This window comes from Bos mutus, chromosome 12 (assembly GCF_027580195.1).
Source record: "Bos mutus isolate GX-2022 chromosome 12, NWIPB_WYAK_1.1, whole genome shotgun sequence".
NCBI lineage: Eukaryota > Metazoa > Chordata > Mammalia > Artiodactyla > Bovidae > Bos > Bos mutus.
The window spans coordinates 44792142-44814171 of NC_091628.1; positions in this window are offsets into that span (position 1 = coordinate 44792142).

Genomic DNA, 22030 nt, shown 5'->3' on the forward strand with positions numbered 1-22030 from the left:
TCACTTAAAAAAGATCTTGGGGCTTCCATGATGGCACAGTGATAAAGAATCTGCCTACAATGCAGGAGAAGCAGGAGAAGGGTGTTCAGTTTCTGGATTGGGAAGATACCCTAGAGGAGGAATGGCAGCCCACTCCAGTATTCCTGCTTGGAAAATCCCATAGACAGAGAAGCCTGGTAGGCTACAGTCCAAAGGTAGCAAAGACAGAGCATGTGTGCACATAGAAAGTACCTCTGCATCATATTGGTCTATACAGAGGCTGCTGATCTCAAATGCACCTTAAAACAGTGTTCAAACAGAGGAGAAACAATGTCTGGATGAAAAGACAACATTAGAAATAGACAAAATGCCTACATGAATACCGGTATACATGTTTTCTTAATTTCTTATGGTTTTGCATATGAAACAAACCTTTGTATTCTAGTATGAGCACACTCATACACAGTTTTAAAATAAATCCGATTATCTGAGTTTATGATCAATTATCCACATCCAGTACTTCAGGGTTACCATAGTAGATTTCTCCTCTCCAAGGCTCTAACTGGATGGCCTGTAGTAAAATTATTCTAGAAGAAATAAATGATTGCTCTGTTTGGTCCACTATTACTATTAATACTATTAGATGGGATGACCCCCCTCCCCCACCTTACTTGGCCAAACAATCATACTTTTTCTGAACATGGCAATAAATAAAAATCTTATGTTTACTCAAACTCTGTCAGAACAGTAAGTTGAATCCCTGCCAAATACCATAGTCTCCCATTATTAGGAAGAACCTCATGCAATTATGGATATATATATATATATATGCTAAGTCACTTCAGTCGTGTCCGACTCTGTGCGACCCCATAGATGGCAGCCCACCAGGCTCCCCCGTCTCTGGGATTCCCCAGGCAAGAATGCTGGAGTGGGTTGCCATTTCCTTCTCCAATGCATCAAAGTGAAAAGTGAAAGTGAAGTCACTCAGTTGTGTCGACCCTCAGTGACCCCATGGACTGCAGCCCTCCAGGCTCCTCCGTCCATGGGATTTTCCAGGCAAGAGTACTGAAGTGGGGTGCCATTGCCTTCTCTATATATATATATATATATATAGTTAGATCCTCTCAAGTGGCATTAGTGATAAAGAACCCACCTGCCAATGCAGGAGAAGTAAGAGATTTGGGTTCAATCCCTGGATCAAGAAGATTCTCTGGTGGAGGAAATGGCAACCCACTCCAGTATCTTTGCCTGGAGAATCCCATGGACCGTGGAGCCTAGTGGGAGTCCATGGGGTCACAAAGAGTTGAACATGGCTGAAGTGACTTAGCGTGAAGGCATATAAGGTTAACATCAGGCTACAATCACTGAAGTTTAAAAACCTCCTTATGTTGGTAACAAACCATACCAAGGATAATCAGCATAATAATACTAGGAAATTGGGCTGAACAGATGCAGGATACAGGATGCTTGGGGCTGGTGCACTGGGATGACCCAGAGGGATGGTATGGGGAGGGAGGTGAGAGGGGGGTTCAGGATGGAGAACACGTGTACACCCGTGGTGGATTCATGTTGATGTATGGCAAAACCAATACGATATTGTAAAGTAATTAGCCTCCAATTAAAATAAATAAATTTAAATTAAAAAAGTTAAACTGCCATAAAATTAAAAAAGAAAAAAAGATCAATATATACCTTTAGGACAGCGATTCATGTGGGACAGATTGTATCAGATGACCTAGAGATAGACTGAACCACATCTAAAGGAAGTTCTTGGCTTTAAGTCTTACTTATGACCCAGTTAATGCTATTATCTATATTACTTGTATTCTACATATTTTACAAGATTGTTTCTTGTATTACCAAATATATAACTATGCATCCAATAAAAATAATGATGACTGGGTGAGTTAAAATGATTGACCAAATATATAGTTCTAAATGAGATCAATGATTGTAGTAGTATAACACTAGAAATTGAAAGATGAGACAAAAAAGAAACTTTCTTGGGCCGTAACAGACTAGTTAAACAGGTGGTTCCCTGGCATTTGGACACAATTAATAGGGCTTAGTCTACTCATAGCACACTGATTGACATATCAACAAAATCCTGGCCTGATGTAGAAGTGAGGATTTCTTAGTATTGTGGGACAAAATGGTCATGAAATGCCTCCTAAACATTGGTTGAATTTATTACCATGAGGGAACACTGCCAACTAAAGAATGTTGCTTGCCATCTGGTGCTACAAGGATTGAGGCACTGCAGTCTCTGACCTTCACCACACACTGAAAGGAATTCAGGATGAAGATCAGCAATGATGGATCAGTAGTCTGGGGAAACTGGCAGAATAGGCCTTTGAATAGTCAGATATTTTCAGAAGAAAATTTTGTGAGCCCCTATTACTATATCGTCTCATACTTAGAAAATCATGAAAATCATTAATGGATTCCTCTTAACTAACAGTAACCTCCTGCCAAGATATGTGCTTGAATGCATGTACTCCTTTTCCGAAATCATATATATACTGACCACCCCCCACCTCTTCAGAGCAGCTCCACAGAGCTGAGAGGCCATTTCCAGGTTATGGTCCTAGTAATAACCTAAATTAAACTGAAATGCACAGCTCTCATGTTGTTCACTTTAATTTCAGTTGAGAAATTAAGCTTTATATAAGTTGAGCTTAAATAAAGTATCCAAAGACATATACTTAGCAAGTTACAGGGTCAGAAATTAAATGAAGCTGTTCATGCTGTAGACTTCCCAGGTGGCACTAATGGTAAAGAACCTTCTGCCAATGCAGGAGACTTAAGAGATGGGAGTTCCATCTCTGGATTGGGAAGATCCCCAGAAGAAGAGCATGGCAACCCACTCCAGTATTTTTGCCTGGAGAATCTCATGACAGTGGAACCTGGTAGGCTACAGTCCACTGGGTCTCATAGAGTCAGACATGATTGAAGAGAATACTTTGGTGAAAGAGTTAAGTATTTACTAGTAGAATTAATGCAGTGCATAAATTCCTTTTAAGGGGTATTTTAATTAAAATTTTAGATGCTATATTACATTCTCCCCTATAAATTTTAAGAAAAATAAATCCCATACTGTCACTACTATCCTCCACACTTATTCAAAATATCTCTGCTTTAATATATACAGGAGATTGCTGAAATAGTGAATGAGCGTAGGCCATGAAATGGTCCTGAAGGAAACAAAAGAGATAATATTAGAAAATATGAAACAAAAAACTGTTTTAGTATTAAGATCAATGACATAATGTGAAGAGTTGAAACTAAAGAAAAAGAAAACTTAGATTACAAAGTCATTGAACATATAACAAAGTAAATTATAATTTCTGAAAACTGTGGAATAGGGGAATATCTTCAAGTATATTTGGTAATAAATAAGCTTTAGTACCAACATTTTTAATTTAGTAGAACATTGAAAAATAGAGTCATACATAGTAAATAAATTACCTGAGTTACCAGAATTTAAACAAGTGTAAAAAGTAAGTTATATATTTGGGATAGTAAAACAAAAATGGTTAATATTTAAAATTCAAAACGTGACACTAGCACCTGTAGATTCTATTAATGCAGAACTAAATGAAGGATAATTATAAAAATACCAAATAATCTTTTTTCTCTCAAGATAAATAAATTTGTACAGATGAGGTTATGTGACCTGCTATAGAAATGCAAATACTATCTTCAAAGCACCTATTAAATTACGTAGAATTAAGGACAAAAGATAAAGCCATTTTCTATTTTCAAGTTCCTACTATCTCTAAAGAAAGAGATAATAGATCAGGCAAAGTTGTAAACATGGACAAATGGGTAATTAGGTTAAAGAGGAGGCTTTTAGGAAGTGTTATATATTCAGTGGGAAATAACAGGGCATATGATTTATACTTATCAGAGCTTCTGAGACAAAATTCTTTTTAGAACTATTTTCAAACCTTACTTTGAGAATCACCTGAAGAGTCTCTGCACTTCCTGGTGCTTCAGACAGGAAAAAGTCTCGCTGCAATGCAGGAGACCCAGGTTTGATTCCTGAGTTGGGAAGATCCCCTGGAGAAGAGCATGGCTACACACTCCAGCATGGTTGCCTGGATTATTCCATGGACAGAGGAACCTGGCAGGCTGCTGTCCATGGAATCCCACAGGAGTGAGCGATTAACATATTCATTTTTCTTTCTTTCTTTAAGGATCGCTGAGACATGATTTGCAAGAAAAGAAGAGATTATAGGTAAGAAAACATAAGAAAGGGTATGTAGGTATTGAGCACCTACATTGTTCCAAGCACTTTACAAGAAACAAAAGTGAAAGTCGTTCAGCCGTCTTCCGACGTTCCGACTCTTTGCGATGCCATGGACTGTCCATGGATTTCTCCAGGCCAGAATACTGGAGTGGGTAGCCTTTCCCTTCTCCAGGGGATCTTCCTAACCCAGGAATCAATCTGGGGTTTCTTGCATTACAGGCGGGTTCTTTACCAACTGAGCTATGAGGGAAGCCCTCCTATATCACTTAATCTACTTTTGTTTAATCAACATAAAAACCCTAGACATCATTATTCCCTTTCTAGAATTGTTCTGTCACTGTCATGTCTGGCTCTTTGTGACCCAATGGACTGCAGTACGCCAGGCTTCCCTGTCCTTCATTATCTTCCAGAGTTTGTTCAAAATCATGTCCACTGAGTCGATGATGATAACTAACTAACTAACCACCTCATCTTCTGTTGTTCTTTTCTCCTTTTGCCTTCAGTCTTTCCCAGATCATAGTCTTTTCCAATGAATCAGCTCTTTGCATTAGGTAGCCAAATTATTGGAGTGTCAGCTTCAGCATCTCAATATTCAGGACTGATTTCCTTTAGGATTGACTGGTTTGATCTCCTTGCTGTCCAAAGAACTCTCAAGAGTCCTCTCCAGCACAACAGTTCAAAAACATCAATTCTTCAGCACTCAGCTTTCTTTATGGTCCTACTCTCACAGCTGTACATGACTATTGGAAAAACCATAGCTTTGACTATAGGGACATTTGTCAGCAAAGTGATGTCTCTACTTTTTAATATGCAGTCTAGATTTGTCATAGCCTTTCTTCCAAGGAACAAGCAACTTTTAATTTCATGGTTGCAGTCACCATCCACAGTGATCTATAATTTTAGTTAGTACAATTAGAAGAGCTGTATAATCACACTGCCAGTTATCAGTGTCAGGGTTTGATTTGCTATAAATAAGTAAAAAAAAATGTATTTTTCACTAAGACTTATATGGCACCAATCTTTACAGTGTTTTGAAGTGTAAGAAAACAAAATGAAAGCTATTGTAGAGTATATTTTAAATGTAACAAAGATGAATTTTTGAGGCCAATAAGCTTTTTTCTTTTTTTGTCTTTATTTCTCACAAAAGACAAACTGTAATTCTGAGGATAGGGTGTGGTTTTCTAAAGGTGGTAGGGAGATTTTTACAGTCACATTTGGAACTGATTATAAGGGAGTAAGAAGGAGAAACAGCTGAGCTATTCTGAGTCGGTTTTCATAAATTAGCACATATCATAAACACCTTGAGCCTAAATTTGCATTTCTAACTGGTACCTGGGTGAGCTGATGCTGCTGGCCTAGGAACCTCACTTTGAGAACCACTGCTCTAGGCAACGAGATACCTACATTCAGATAGACATGGCATAATAATACTCATCTGGGTTTTCTACTGCTGTGTGACTCCTTAGACAAAGGAATAAGATTTGTGTGATACTATCTTATTATTGATTATAACATAGTTAATTATGTTAAGATTCTAAAATTTTAATTAAGTTTCAAAGCTGAGAATCCAATTTACTATACGGGATCTGCATTAATATATAAAGGCCTGCTTTAAATTCCTGAAAATATTAAGAATAAAATAACTATATTACCAGTAAACAAAAGGAAATGTACTGTCTTTAAAACTTCATGTCACTGCTGTGTGAAATGCTCTCACTGCCTTCAGTGAAGAATAAAAATGGCATGAATAATTTAGAAAAATAATTTTGTGTTTTGATTTTGAATATGCATCTTTGTATTATTTGAATGCATTCAGTAATTCTAAATAAATATAACCATGCTGCTGCTAAGTTGCTTCAGTTGTGTCCGACTCTATGCGACCCTATAGATGGCAGCCCACCAGGCTCCACCGTCCCTGGGATTCTCCAGGCAAGAATACTGGATTGGGTTGCCATTTCCTTCTCCAATGCATGAAAGTGAAGAGGGAAAGTGAAATCGCTCAGCCATGTCCGACTCTTGGCATCCCCATGGACTGCAGCCTACCAGGCTCCTCCGTCCATGGGATTTTCCAGGCAAGAGTACTGGAGTGGGGTGCCATAGCCTTCCCCGAAATATAACCATACATTTTACTTTATTCTATATTCCATTAGACAAATCTCTTACTTTTATGTATTATAGGAAGAAATACAGGGCAGATGGAATAAAGCCTTCATTTATTTGTTCTCTCTCTTTTATACTTTATATTTGTCCAATAAATAATGGATATGATTAATTATAGATTGTTTAGCAAACTATTTTAGTAAATTAAAGAAATTCACTTTATATATTGATCATGATATAATATTTTCTCCAATATTGGATCCTTTAAATAATTTTAAACAGTAAGTATGAAAGCATTTATTGTTTCACATTAAGTCAATATAATCAAATGCTGTCAAATAGAATTTTCTTTAACTTTGAGAATGCTGGATGAATATTTAAAATGTACAGATTCTTAAAGAAATGATTAAATCTAAAATATTCCCATAATTGCTATATTGACTTGAAAAAGTAGAAATAGCATTGTAATTATTATATTCACATAAACAAAAAGGAACATTTTATTGCACTGAACCACAATAATTCTGTGTTTAAATAATTCTTTAAATAAAGTATTTCTGTTGTGTTACATGGTTCACACTGTTAGAAAACAGGATGGGATTCAAAGGAAGTAAATGTTGCTTTCAAATATGATTTTCTAAATTAATGGTTTCATCCTTAGAAAGATGTTAGGGTTGGGGATTTCTGGCTGGAAACTATAATTCTGAATGTCAAGTTCATGGTATTCAAGCTCTCCTGCTTTAAATGTCAGGGCTGTTCGCCTGTATCAAGCACTGGACTTATAAAAGCATCAGGGAAATAGAAAACAGAAATGAAATCCAATATGACATATGGAAGGACAGAGAAGAGTATTGGGAAAACTCATATCCTTTGTTTGAAAAGAAACAGTACTTAAATTTCTGAAAATGGGTTAGGTTGTTTTTACATTTTATATTCATCACCAGAAAATCATAAAGATAAAATAGACTGTACAATCTGATTTAAAAGAATGGAACTGAATGATTTTTTTCATTGTGTAACCAAAAGTTAAAAATATATGTTTTCTAGGAAGGATATTTGCGGGAAGAACAAGACTCAGTGACTGAACAACAGGAAAGATATACACAAAAAGTTTTTCTTTCACTTAACTATGATTTTTCTTACTTGGCTTTTTTAACACCTTATTTGAACATAAGAAATATTAACAATTTGTCAACCTTTTGTGAGAGAAGTGCATATATGACATACTGCTGATTGATGTTTTTCTTCAGGGGAAAAAGATCAGAGAATGTTTATCCATTATATACTGTCACTTTAAGTAGAATGTAAATCTGAATTGACGTAAAATGCAATTTATACATTCAAGAATTTGTATGTGTTTATATTTTAGGTGTCACATCACACTGTTGATTTTTAACATATGTTTTGTTTTGGTTGATGACGGTATAACATGTGAGATAGTGCTGAATTTTTTTTAAAAAGTGAAAGGCTCATGAAAAAGAATGTGACAATATACTCTATGGACACACAGGTGATAAAAAGGAAAGAGGAACACTTTCATTTACTTTAGAAGAATATAAAATGTCAACAATACTTCTCTATACTTCTATATCCCCCTCCATAAAGAAGGTGTATTATCCTCATTTTACACATGATGTCCCTCAGGGTTAGGCATTTTCAATATTGCATTTGGATTTTACAGAGTAAATTATGCTTAATTAAAAAAATTACTATAGCAGCTAGATAATAAAATTTACTAAAAATAGTTAATATATTAATAATAACAACATATCTCAAAATATAGCAAATTATTTTAAATAAATTTCCTTGGCTACTCTATTATATGGTTAATAAAGGAAAGTCCAACTAGAATCAAATATTTATTCAAGTGAAACAAGTTGCTTATTGCACATTCCTTTCTTATCCTTTCTGGTTGTTTTCTGTAGAACAGATTAGCATATGCTTTCGAGAGATTATTAAATAAATAAAAGTTCCACAGCAATTTCATCTATGTTTCTTTAATGGTGGTCTAAGAATCTGTATAAAAGTTGAGGATTTAGTTAACTGCCTACCTTTGTCCCCTCTGTTTCCTTTAAATATTTAAAAGTATTATTAATCTTCTACTATTTACTTTTGAATAACATGTGTAAGACTTATTTAGTTTTCTCTTTTCTACAATTCTCTATACAGTAGAACGCACTTTTTTAAAAATAGAGAAACTTTAAATTTTCCTAAGTGTGATACAAAATAACTTCTTTGTCTATCCCTTAAAATTCTATCCAGTTTCATCTTATCTCAAAAGAGATTTAGAGTATGTGAAAAATTTAAGTTAACCTTTTATTTCTTTTATCTCTTTAGTTTCTTGCTTCTTGAAACTCAGCCCTCATATCAGCAATATTGGCATTAACTGAGAGCACATTAAAGATCTAGAAGTTCAGCCTCTTTCCCACATCTGCTGATGTGAAGACTGAAGATTCACAAGATCCTTGGGAGACACCTGAGTGCCCTATATTCTGAGAAATCCTAAATAATATACAGCTACAAAACTAATGAAAACTTAATAAAGTTGATGTGTGAGGAAATGGAAAAAAAAAAACAAAAACTAATAAGACTTTTAAAAGACCATCTAAAACAAGGGTCCCCAACCCCCTGGACCAGGAACCATGGCCTTAAAAACTGGGCCAAAGGAGAGGAAATGAGCAGTGAGTGAGCCTGTGAAGCCTTACCTGTATTTATAACCACTCCCCATCACTCACATTACCACCTGTGCTCTGCCTCCTGTCAGATCAGTGGCAACTTGGATTCCCATAGGAGAGTAAACCCTACTTTCAGCCGTGCATGCAAAGGATCTAAGTTTTTCATTCCTTATGAGAATCTACTACCTGATGACCTGAGGTGGAGCTGAGGTGGTGATGCTAGCTCTGGGGAGTGGTTGTCACTGTTTCTTGTCACTGCCAGATGGGACTGTCTAGTTGTAGGACAAGCTCAGGGCTCCACTGATTCTGCATTATGGTGAGTTATATAATTATTTCATTATCTTATCACAATATAATAATAATAAAATAGAAATAAAGTGCACAGTAAGTGTATTGCACTTGAATCATCATGAAACACTCCCCCTCTCCCTGGTCCATGGAAAGATTATCTTGCATGAAGCTGATCTTTGGTCCCCAAAAGATTGGGGACCATTGGTCTAAAGTGTGGGTTATTTTTGTTTGTAGTTGTGCTGATTTTATGTATGCAACTGCTCTTACATTACACACTTTTATGTTATATTATAGAAAATTTTCCCCTAAAATGGTGAAGTGATACTCAAAGTAAATATCACATTGTGGAAAGTGAATTCCAGCGCTCTTTCTCTCTCTGTTTCTTTTTTTCTTTTGGTGGTGGCGGAGGCAGGGGGGCGGGGTAGGGGGGGGTGGGAGGATGGGGAGATGAGCCAGTTCCAGTGTACAAGTCAATAGCTACATGCTGTCTTTTTTGAATATTAGTTTATTCTGTCATTTAGTTCCATTTAGTGTCACATTGTGTTAGAATTGTTCGAGTACACATAAACCAGTTCAAGGAAAGAATGGTCATTCTTTGGAAATAATTGACAGAATAATAAACCTTTTACTACTCTATTTTGCAAGAAAGTCAAGACATATCAATAGTTACATCACTTCTCCTGTAGTCCTTCTGAAATCTGTATGGAATGCTATGAATGGATAGGTGACATCATATTTATTGAGAGAAAAATAAAATGCTTTTGAAAGAGGAATGTAAATATATTATTTATTGTTAAGGTAAATTTAGCAGTCTTTTTTTTTCCCTCATTCCTTAAACACAACAAACTAATTAAGTAAATGTGTTATAAATATCTTTCTAGAGCAAAGTAATGTGCTGGGGGCTTCCTAGAAAGATAAATGAGATGCCTTTACTTTATCAAAGAGTTAACAATTTTGGTAGGAGGACATGAGGTATAAACAGAAGAAATTTCAGTGGACATTAAGGTGTCATTAAATAATACCAGTGAATAAAAAAAAAAAAGATGGGGGGAGAGATAACATCATTTAGCTTTTTTTTTTTTTTTTTGAGATCAGTCCTGGGTGGTCTTTTTTTTTTTGTTTTTGTTTTTTTTTTTTAATTTTATTTTATTTTTAAACTTTACATAATTGTATTAGTTTTGCCAAACATCAAAATGAATCCATCACAGGTATACATGTGCTCCCCCTCCTGAACCCTCCTCCCTCCTCCCTCCCCATACCATCCCTCCAGGTCGTCCCAGTGCATCATTTAGCTTTTAAATCAAAAGGAAATTCATGAAGAAAAGATAAAATGTGGTCAGTTGCTAAAGACATCAGTTGGATTTGGCACCTGGTAAATAGTATCACATTGGAAAACTGTGATGACAGGAAACAACAGAAGTGGTTTATCTGGATGATTACATAGGAAACTGGAGGGGAGAAAAGTTAAAAATGATATCTTGAGTGGGGCCAAATAGGGAAAGAAAAAATTATATGCAGCGTGTCTGGAAAGTTTTTGACTAAGTAAGTAACAAAAGCAGTGATCTATTTAATAAACTACAGCATTGCACAGCTAAGTTGGAGAAAAGTAGAGTTATTTACAAGGTCTTCAATAATCATGTTAAGAGGATAATCAGAATGGAAAGGAGGCATTATATATAGATGATGTAGTGGAAGTAGTTGCTACACCAATTTGACGATAATTGGATAAAGAGAAGTTCCTGAAGAATCAAAGATCACCTAAAGGAACTTAGCAAATTTATCTTAAGAAATAGCCCCATTTGTATAGTAAGGATAAAGAATTGATTGCATTATGAAATGAGTCACCAGTCCAGGTTCGATGCACGATACTGGATGCTTGGGGCTGGTGCACTGGGACGACCCAGAGAGAGGGTATGGGGAGGGAGGAGGGAGGAGGGTTCAGGATGGGGAACACATGTATACCTGTGGTGGATTCATTTCGGTATTTGGCAAAACCAGTACAATATTGTAAAGTTTAAAAATAAAATAAAATTTAAAAAATAAAATAAAATAAAAAAAGAAAGGGGTTTGGGACGTGCCAAATTTATGATACTAGTAGAAAATCTAGGGAGAAATGTAGAACAAGCAGATGAAATGCATGTCTAGAGTTAAGAGTAAAAATTAAAGACCTAACAAGTTAATTTGGTTTTCATTAATTCTATAGTAGGGATAATATGTAAATAGTTACAAGAGGTAATAGGTAAAGATGTAGAATGGGGCAAGGAATGAGGGCAAGGAAACATAGTTGAAAAGCATACAAAAAGACCAAGAAGTAAATTAGAGAACACAGTTTTAAGGAGATATAGGTGTAAAGAATAGAATGTAGGGAATAAAGTAGGGAAAAAAAATGAGTTCCAGAATAAGAGTCAGGGTAAATGCAATGAGACCAAAGAAGAGGAGAATTGCAGCATTTATCAACTGCTCCAACAATTTCAGAAATCAAAAGGAACTAGAAAAAAAGGGATTATTATTGAATACAAACTTAAGCATCAGGCATGTTTGGACATTTCAGATAGTATCTCCAGGATAATTTTCCTAAAATCTGGGATACTCTTTCAATTTTAAGGTCAGTTAATCTAATCAGCAACTTGTTTCCATGAGCAAAATCTTTTCTCTGCAGTACCTAGATGTGTGCTTCATTGAATATTGATGGGATGTAAATCTTAGGAAAGCCATCCTTAGAATTCTACTTAGCACAACCGGTATCTTCTTCCAGGTCTATATAACGGTTTCTGCACATCTTATTTTCCACATTTCATGTCTAGTGCTAGGCAGTCAATTTTGTGTTTCAGTTACCTCATTCTCAGTTTTTAAGTGACCTTAAGGTCTTCTAAGTGAATGTAGAGAGCATTGTAAGCTGTACTTAGTACTGAAATGCTAAGGAGGGTGCCACAAAATTTTTTTTTCTGCATCCAGTGTGAACCTACGATTAGGGGGTTCATAGGCAGAGCTTTTGCCATAAAAAACTTTTTTTAATAAACAGTAAGATTTTCATTTAATTATCTTGTGCTCTTGGTTTCACGTATTGCTTTGTCCCAAAACTCAACTTTATATCAATATTCACTATATGACCAATTCCTCTACCTGTCCAAATAATTATTGCTGTTTACAAACAGACAATCTCATATTCTAATGTGATAAGCAGCAATTTTACTCTACTTTATTTCACAGTGAGGTTAGAAAAGCTAGGCTTAAAGAACATTATTAAGCCACAGAATATCCTCATAATGAAGTTGAGGCCATAAACCAAGGGAAAAATATTGGTTAAAAATTCAGATATTTTGTCTGGCATCTGTAGGCTAAAATTGAAAGACAATGAAGAATGAAAATAATGTTTGTAAGGAAAGTATTTTCTTTAATGCAGCAGGTATTTTTTGATTACTTATTATGTCAAGACACTGTGTGTGTGTATGCTCAGTCACTTCAATTATGTCCTACTCTTTGTGACCCTATGGACTGTAGACCACCAGGCTCCTTTGTCCATGGAATTTTCCAGACAAAAATACTAGAATGGGTTGCCATTTCCTCCTCCAGTTGATCTTCCCAACCCAGGGATTGAACCCAAATTTCCTGTGTCTTCTGCACTGGCAGGCAGAATTTTTACCACTGAGCCACCTGGTAAGGTTTCAGACACTCTGAGGCACACTTAGATCTAAAATGTTACCCTTGTCATCAAGCAGCTCGGGATAGCTGTTGAGAAATGAAAAAGAAATAATTCATGGATAATTAATAAGGAGCCAAATTAGGAAAAGTGAAAAGTGAAATAATAGTAAAATTTGACGGGAATCACAAAGAGGGAAGAAGGTTCTGGTATAATACAAATCAATTTTTCCATAAATATACCTTTGAAGGCTCCTGCTAAGTTGTCAACATCCTTTCCAGCATCCCTCTTTCTACAAGTCCTCTTGTGATTATGAAAATAAGATAAATGTGTTAAGATAGAAAGGAAAATTGAATACCTCAGTGCAGAAAGAAAATTCCAGAGAAACAGAGAGCGGTTTCAAATGCCAACTGACAAAGGCATTTGGAACTTTCAACGACCATTTTTTTTTTCTCTTTATTATTCTTGTTTCCAAATGAAGATGTTTTCCAATCTAAATTATTGATCTGTTGTGAAGGTCAAAATTAAAAACATACAAGTTGCAAAGCGATGTCCAGACAGTATTATTAAAGTCATTCTTTTTTGTTGATGAACCTAAAAAAAATTTAATAAATTTAAATTAACAAACAAAATAGATTATTAATTACATATTAAGCAAAAACACTATGACATAATTCTGGCACACCAGTTCACGAAATTTGGTCTCTTGATAATACGATTGATGTAATTTTTTTCTCTATATATTTATGATTTATTGCAAGTCAACTTTAAAAATTATTAGATGCAACTGATTGGTGTAATTAGACCATGAAAATGAATGAAATCTTCTGATGTATTAGGCAGTAACTCATTTAAATAAGGTGGCTAACTTGATAGATTCCAGAATTAGATCAAATTTAGAGCTGTAATTTATGTTACTGAATTATATTCTAATTTATGAAGACAAAAGTATTAAGAACTGTATTATCTGTTGAGGGACTGCCAAAAAAATCATGGATTTTATTGCTAAGAAGGTTAAGTGTATAAATGTTTAATGACTTGAACCAACAAGCAAACATTTTTAAATGCAATAAAAATAAATGATAGATTTCCAAAGCAGTGCAATTGCTAATTTATGAACTATTAAACCTTACCAGCTGGGCTAGGTACTGCCAGGTAGTCTTTTAATGAAAAGTCTTTTGCAAGCCAATAATATAACCGTAATTTACTTCTAATACTGTATTCTAATAGAATTTGTACCAAGAATTTGAAATGTCATTTTCATTGGTAATGAATGGAGTGTTGGTGTATAATTGAACTACAGGGATCTATTTATAACCACTTAACCACTCACAGAGGCTTGAGGATATGTATGGATGGTTTTTATGCAAAATAAAGATATTCCAAGTGAGAATGATTTGTCACTTAGTCAAGACACTGTCTCAAGGTGCAAACAGTGCAGAGCATATTTTTCTCATTGTTCATCAAGACAGAAGCTGGAATCTAATTTGGAATGCAGTACCTTTCTCAGCTGGAATGAAAGCATTTTGCAGGCTATGAAACAAAGTGGCAGTTGCAAATATCTGCAAATTAGACGACCAGAGTGTCTAACAGCAGAGCAAATAATAGTCTGAGTCTATGATAAGAAATCCTGATGATAAAATTTATCTTTCAGTCAACATAGATGAGGGTGAATAGCCCATTGTTATCCTTTTGTTGGAACAATAAACAAGTTATGTAAAGGTTCGGTTCAGTTCAGTTCATTTCAGCCCCTCAGTCGATTCCAACTCTACAATCGCGTGGACTGCAGCACGCCAGACCTCACTGTCCATTACCAACTCGCAGAGCTTACCCAAACTCATGTCCATTGAGTCAGAGATGCCATTCAACCATCTCATCCTCTGCCGTCCCCTTCTCCTGCCCTCAATCTTTCCCAGCATCAGGGTCTTCTCAAATGAGTCAGCTCTTCATATCAGGTGGCCAAAGTATTGAACTTTCAACTTCAGCATCAGTCTTTCCAGTGAACACCCAGGACTGATCTCCTTTAGGATGGACTGGTTGGACCTCCTTACAGTCCAAGGGACTGTCAAGAGTCTTCTCCAACACCACAGTTCAAAAGCATTAATTCTTCAGCATTCAGCTTTCTTTACAGTCCAACTCTAACATCCATACATGACTACTGGAAAGACCATAGCCTTGACTAGACAGACCTCTGTTGACTAAGTGATGTCTCTGCTTTTTAATATGATGTCTAGGTTGGTCATAACTTTCCTTCTAAGGAATAAGTCTTTTAATTTCATGGATGCAGTCACCATCTGCAGTGATTTTGAAGCCCCCCCAAATAAAGTCAGCCACTGTTTCAACTGTTTTCCCATATATTTCCAATGAAGTGATGGCACTGGATGTCATGATCTTACTTTTCTGAATGTTAAACTTTAAGCCAACTTTTTCACTCTCCTCCTTCACTTTCATCAAGAGGCTCTTTAGTTCTTCTTCGCTTTCTGCCATAAGGGTGGTGTCATCTGCATATCTCAGGTTATTGATAATTCTCCTGGCAATCTTGATTCCTGCTTGTCCTTCCTCCAGCCCAGCATTTCTCATGATGTATTCTGCTTATAAGTTAAATAAGCAGGGTGACAATATACAACCTTGATATACTCCTTTTCCTATTTGGAACCAGTCTGTTGTTCCATGTCCAGTTCTAACTGTTGCTTCCTGACCTGCATATAAGTTTCTCAAGAAGCAGGTCAGGTGGTCTGGTATTCCCATCTCTTTCAGAATTTTCCACAGTTTACTGTGATCCACAGAGTCAAAGGCTTTGGTATAGTCAATAAAGCAGAAATAGATGTTTTTCTGGAACTCTCTTGCTTTTTCGATGATACAGAAGTTGTTGGCAATTTAATCTCTGGTTCCTCTGCCTTTTCTAAATCCAGCTGGATCATCTAGAAATTTACATATGGCTGAAGCCTGGCTTGGAGAAGTTTGAGCATTACCTTGCTAGTGTGTGAGATGAGTGCAATTGTTGGGTAGTTTGACCATTCTTTGGTGAAAAGTAAAGGAGAAAAGGAAAGATATAAGCATCTGAATTCAGAGTTCCAAAGAATATCAAGAAGAGATAAGAGACTTCCTCAGCAATCAATGCAAAGAAATAGAGGAAAACAACAGAATGGGAAAGACTAGAGATCTCTTCAAGAAAATTAGAGATACCAAGGGAATATTTCATGCAAGGATGGGCTCAATAAAGGACAGAAATGGTATGGACCTAACAGAAGCAGAAGATATTAAGAAGAATTGGCAAGAATACACAGAAGAACTGTACAAAAAAGATCTTCATGACCCAGATAATCACAATGGTGTGATTACTGACCTAGAGCCAGACATCCTGGAATGTGAAGTCAAGTGGGCCTTAGAAAGCATCACTACGAACAAAGCTAGTGGAGGTGATTCAATTCCAGTTGAGCTATTTCAAATCCTGAAAGATGATGCTGTGAAAGTGCTGCACTCAATATGCCAGAAAATTTGGCAAACTCAGCAGTGGCCACAGGACTGGAAAAGGTCAATTTTCATTCCAATCCCAAAGAAAGTCAATGCCAAAGAATGCTCAAACTACCGCACAATTGCACTCATCTCACATGCTAGTAAAGTAATGCTCAAAATTCTCCAAGCCAGGCTTCAGCAATACGTGATCTGTGAAATTCCTGATGTTCAAGCTGGTTTTAGAAAAGGCAGAGGAATCAGAGATCAAATTGCCAACATCCGTTGGATCATGGAAAAATCAAGAGAGTTCCAGAAAAACATATATTTCTGCTTTATTGACTATGCCAAAGCCTTTGACTCTGTGGATCACAATAAACTGTGGAAAATTCTGAAAGAGATGGGAATACCAGACCACCTGACCTGCTTCTTGAGAAACTTATATGCAGGTCAGGAAGCAACAGTTAGAACTGGACATGGAACAACAGACTGGTTCCAAATAGGAAAAGGAGTACATCAAGGCTGTATATTGTCACCCTGCTTATTTAACTTATATGCAGGGTGACAATATACATCATGAGAAACGCTGGACTGGAAGAAACACAAGCTGGAATCAGGATTGCTGGGAAATATGAATAACCTCAGATATACAGATGACACCACCCTTATGGCAGAAAGTGAAGAGGAACTAAAAAACCTTTCAAAGAAAGTGAAAGAGGAGACTGAAAAAATTGGCCTAAAGCTCAACATTCAGAAAACGAAGATCATGGCATCCGGTCCCATCACTTAATGGGAAATAGATGGGGAAACAGTGGAAACAGTATTAGACGTTATTTTTTTGGGCTCCAAAATCACTGCAGATGGTGACTGCAGCCATGAAATTAAAAGACGCTTACTCCTTGGAAGGAAAGTTATGACCAACCTGGATAGCATTTTCAAAAGCAGAGACATTACTTTGCCAACAAAGGTCCGTCTAGTCAAGGCTATGGTTTTTCCTGTGGTCATGTATGGATGTGAGAACTGGACTGTGAAGAAGGCTGAGCACCAAAGAATTAATGCTTTTGAACTGTGGTGTTGGAGAAGACTCTTGAGAGTCCCATGGACTGCAGGGAGATCCAGCCAGTCCATTCTGAAGGAGATCAGCCCTGGGATTTCTTTGGAAGGAATGATGCTAAAACTGAAACCAATACTTTGGCCATGCTAAGAGTTGACTCATTGGAAAAGACTCTGATGCTGGGAGGGATTGGGGGCAGGAGGAGAAGGGGATGACAGAGGATGAGATGGCTGGATGACATCACTGACTCGATGGACGTGAGTCTGGGTGAACTCCGGGAGTTGGTGATGGACAGGGAGGCCTGGCGTGCTGCGATTCATGGGGTCGCAAAGAGTTGGACACAACTGGGCGAGTGAACTGAACTGAACTTCTTAGGGATTGGAATGAAAACTGACCTTTCCAATCCTGTGGCCACTGCTGAGTTTTCCAAATTTGCTGGCATATTCAGTATAGCACTTTCACAGCATCATCTTTTAGGATTTGAACTAGCTCAGCTGGAATTCCATCACCTCCACTAGTTTTGTTCACAGTGATGCCTCCTAAAGCCCACTTGACTTTACATTTCCGGATGTCTGGCTCTCGGTGAGTGGTCACACCATCGTGATTATCTAGGTCGTCAAGATATTTTGTACAGTTCTTCTGTGTATTCTTGCCACTTCTTCTTAATATCTTCTGCTTCTGTTAGGTCCATAATATTTCTGTTCTTTATTGAGCCCATCTTTGCATGAAATATTCCCTTGATAGCTGTAATTTTCTTGAAGAGATCTCTCGTCTTTCCCATTGTATTGTTTCCCTCTATTTCTTTGCAGTTGTCACTGAGCAAGGCTTTCTTATCTCTCCTTGCTATTCTTTGGAACTCTGCTATTCAAATGGGTATATCTTTCCTTTTTTCCCTTGCTTTTCACTTCTCTTCTTTTCATAGCTATTTGTAAGGACTCCTCAGACAGCCATTTTGCTTTCTTGCATTCCTTTTCATTGGGGATGATCTTGCTCCCTGTCTCCTGTATAATGTCATGAACCTCTATCTATGGTTCATCAGGCACTCTGTCTATCAGATCTAGTCCCTTAAATCTATTTCTCACTTCCACTGTATAATAAGGGATTTAATTTAGGTCATACCTGAATGGTCTAGTGGTTTTCTGGGCCACCCTCTAAATAACACTTTTTAATGTAAAAATATGTTTTAATATGTTAAAAGAGCATCCATATCCTTTGGGGGAAATGTATGAATTAAACATTCTGCAGGTCTTTTAAACCACCTTAATATTTTTCCCATATCCATGTATATTCATTACTCACATTATGTACACTCTGCTCAGTCGTTCAGTTGTGTCTGACTCTTCTCGACCACGTGGACTACAGCTGCCAGTTTCCTCTGTCCATGGGATTTCTCAGAGAAGAATATTGGTGTGGCTTGCTATTTCCTCCTCCTGCTGGTGGGGGGCTAAAGGGGTGGGTGTCTTCCCCACCCAGGGGTGAAACCCATCTTTTGTGTCTCCTGCACTGACAAGAAGATTCTTTTACTACTGCACCATGTGGGAAGCCCATTCAACTGAACTTTTGGCTCCTATCCTTACCCTCTCTCCCTCTTTCTTTGGGACAGGATTTTCTTCTGTTTCAATATGCAGTTTTTTTGTTTTTTTTTCCCTAAATGTCAAACCCTTTCACCCAGGAGCAATAAGCAGTACAGTTTAGAAACAACAGGCCTTTCAAGGGCAGAAGGCTGCTGAGTTACTCACGGTCAAGTCCAGAATACTTGCTTCCTAATAAAGTTGTACTTGGGGCATTTTATGTTTATATATTTTAAATAAAGTGATATAGCTGAGGTTTCAAAGAACCACAGTAATCAGAGAAAATGTTATGGGGTATGTATAGGAGAATGTTGAAGTCTTTTTCAAAGAAAATTTTTCTGCTTTGTCTTGTTTTGCCTTAGATTTGGGAAAGTGGAGTGGTAGATAGTGAGACTGAAGTTTTAGAGATCAAAAAATAATAGTGAGACTGAAGATTTTTAGAGATCAAAAATAATAATTTATGTAAAGTTTAAACATTTTTAAAAGATATTAAAAAAAATACATTTTACATTTTTGATCAGACATTTTAGCTGTCAGACATATGCCGATATTGGCACCAATAACTGCCATGATGGTTTTTGAGGTTGGCCTTTGCAGATATTTTGCTTTCCTTTTGTAATATGTTTTTATAGTTTCACAGTCAAACTCCAAGAAACAGGGACGTATGCATATGAAAAGGTACCAAGGGTTTTTGAAAGAAATACATTTTAGATATTGGATATTAGTTTTATAATGGAAATTATTAGTTTCTACCCATGTCAAACTGAGCTTTAATGTCCCACAATTCAGATTCCTTTATGTGTAAATCATCTTTTAACTAGGTGTAAAAGCTTAATATATATATCTATATCTATCTATGGTGACCCAAGGACCAAAGAGCAGATAAAACCAAGGAGGGTCTTGGAATGCAGGAATGGAAAAACCAGACCCTTATCATCTTTCTCTCCCCATATTGTAACTATTAATGGATTTCAGGTTCTCCTGAGCAGTATAACCTGTCTCCCCTCCTACCCTACAGGGAGAAGATATTTGCCTTACTCTTCCCCCCACCCAGGATACACGCCTCATCCAATCAATAAATGACCTGCAAGACCCCTAGCCCATTCCTTGTACCTGTGTATAAAAGTGGACTAAGGACCCTTTGAGCTGGCCCATTGTTCTACCAGTGTCTCCCACTCTAACAAACTTTATTTCCCTCTCCTTCTGTCTCATGTCTGGAAATTCTTTTCCAACCCACACCCAGACCACAACATGAGCCACCCCCGCTGAAGATCAAATACCTATTATTTTATTTCAGATATTGTTCTAAGCCATTGAAATACTCTGGTTTACAACTACTAAATTCAACATTTCCAACTTCAGAAATTATTGTTTTATAGTAAATTCCAAAAAGGAAATAAATGCCTGAATAGTACTCATTGTTTATAGGAAATATCACCTCTAATAGCAGAATTATATTGAAAACAAATTTTAATTTTACACAGCAACAGGCTAATAAATATAAATCTGCAAGATGTGCCTTTATGGGGATCATGATCTATCAACTACTGCAAATGACCTTGAAAACCCAAAACATCATCAAACCATGCGAACATTATTGGATTTCTGTCAAGAGTATAAAATATTTAAAGAAAATAATAGAAGATCATCAGAAGTTTCAAAGTAGTGTGTAAGAACATTTGGCAGATCTTCGATTAACAAAGTTGAAGTTCTATCTGTACAGGCATGTATTAGTCAACATGGTCTATGGCAAATTTCTAGGACATTTAAATAAGAATGTGCAGCAAAGACACATTTTCACTTAGGAAAGTTATATGTAAGAAGTCAATATTTCAAGGTAAAGAATAAAGGCTCTTTAGTCTGTCAAAAGGATTTTTGTTCCTGTAATTTTTTTTTATTGTGCTACGTAATAATTATGTTGTAGGTTGCCTAAAACAGTCTTTCCTAGGACACTGGTGATTAAAGACTTTTGGATGTATTTATCATCTCCAAAAGAACACCATTCCTGTTTACAGCAATAGAAAATAGACTTCATTTTTTAAATTCACTATTTAACTTATGGCTGCAAAAATTTTTTAAACAGTGTGGAGATTCCTTAAAAAACTGGAAATAGAACTGCCTTATGATCCAGCAATCCCAAATACACACTGAGGAAACCAGAAGGAAAGAGACACGTGTACCCCAATGTTCATCGCAGCACTGTTTATAATAGCCAGGACATGGAAGCAACCTAGATGTCCATCAACAGATGAATGGATAAGAAAGCTGTGGTACATATACACAGTGGAGTATTACTCAGCCATTAAAAAGAATACATTTGAATCAGTTCTAATGAGGTGGATGAAACTGGAGCCTATTATACAGAGTGAAGTAAGCCAGAAGGAAAACATAAATACAGTATACTAACGCATATATATGGAATTTAGAAAGATGGTAACAATAACCCTGTTACGAGACAGCAAAAGAGACACTGATGTATAGAACAGTCTTATGGACTCTGTGGGAGAGGGAAAGGGTGGGAAGATTTGGGAGAATGGCATTGAAATATGTAAAATATCATAAGAAACGAGTTGCCAGTCCAGGTTTGATGCACGATAAGTGCACTGGGACGACCCAGAGGGATGGTATGGGGAGGGAGGAACGGTTCGGGATGGGGAACACATGTATACCTGTGGTGGATTCATTTGATATTTGGCAAAACTAATACAATTATGTAAAGTTTTGAAATAAAATAAAATTAAAAAAATTTTAAAGCTAAATTTTGTCATATTGATAAAAATGTTTATAAATTGTATAAAAAGATGAATAAATGGAGCTTATTTCATCCAGGAGGGATATTATATATCATTTATGGATAAAAGTGAATGCACATGAATCTATCTGTTCAGTATGTAAATGAGAAATATAAGAGAGACTAAATCAATAAGCCAATTAAGCATAAGAAGTCAAAGGACTTTTTGATATGAATTGCTGTTTTCCAAAAATTTCTAATAAAAGTTCATTATGGACAGCTGC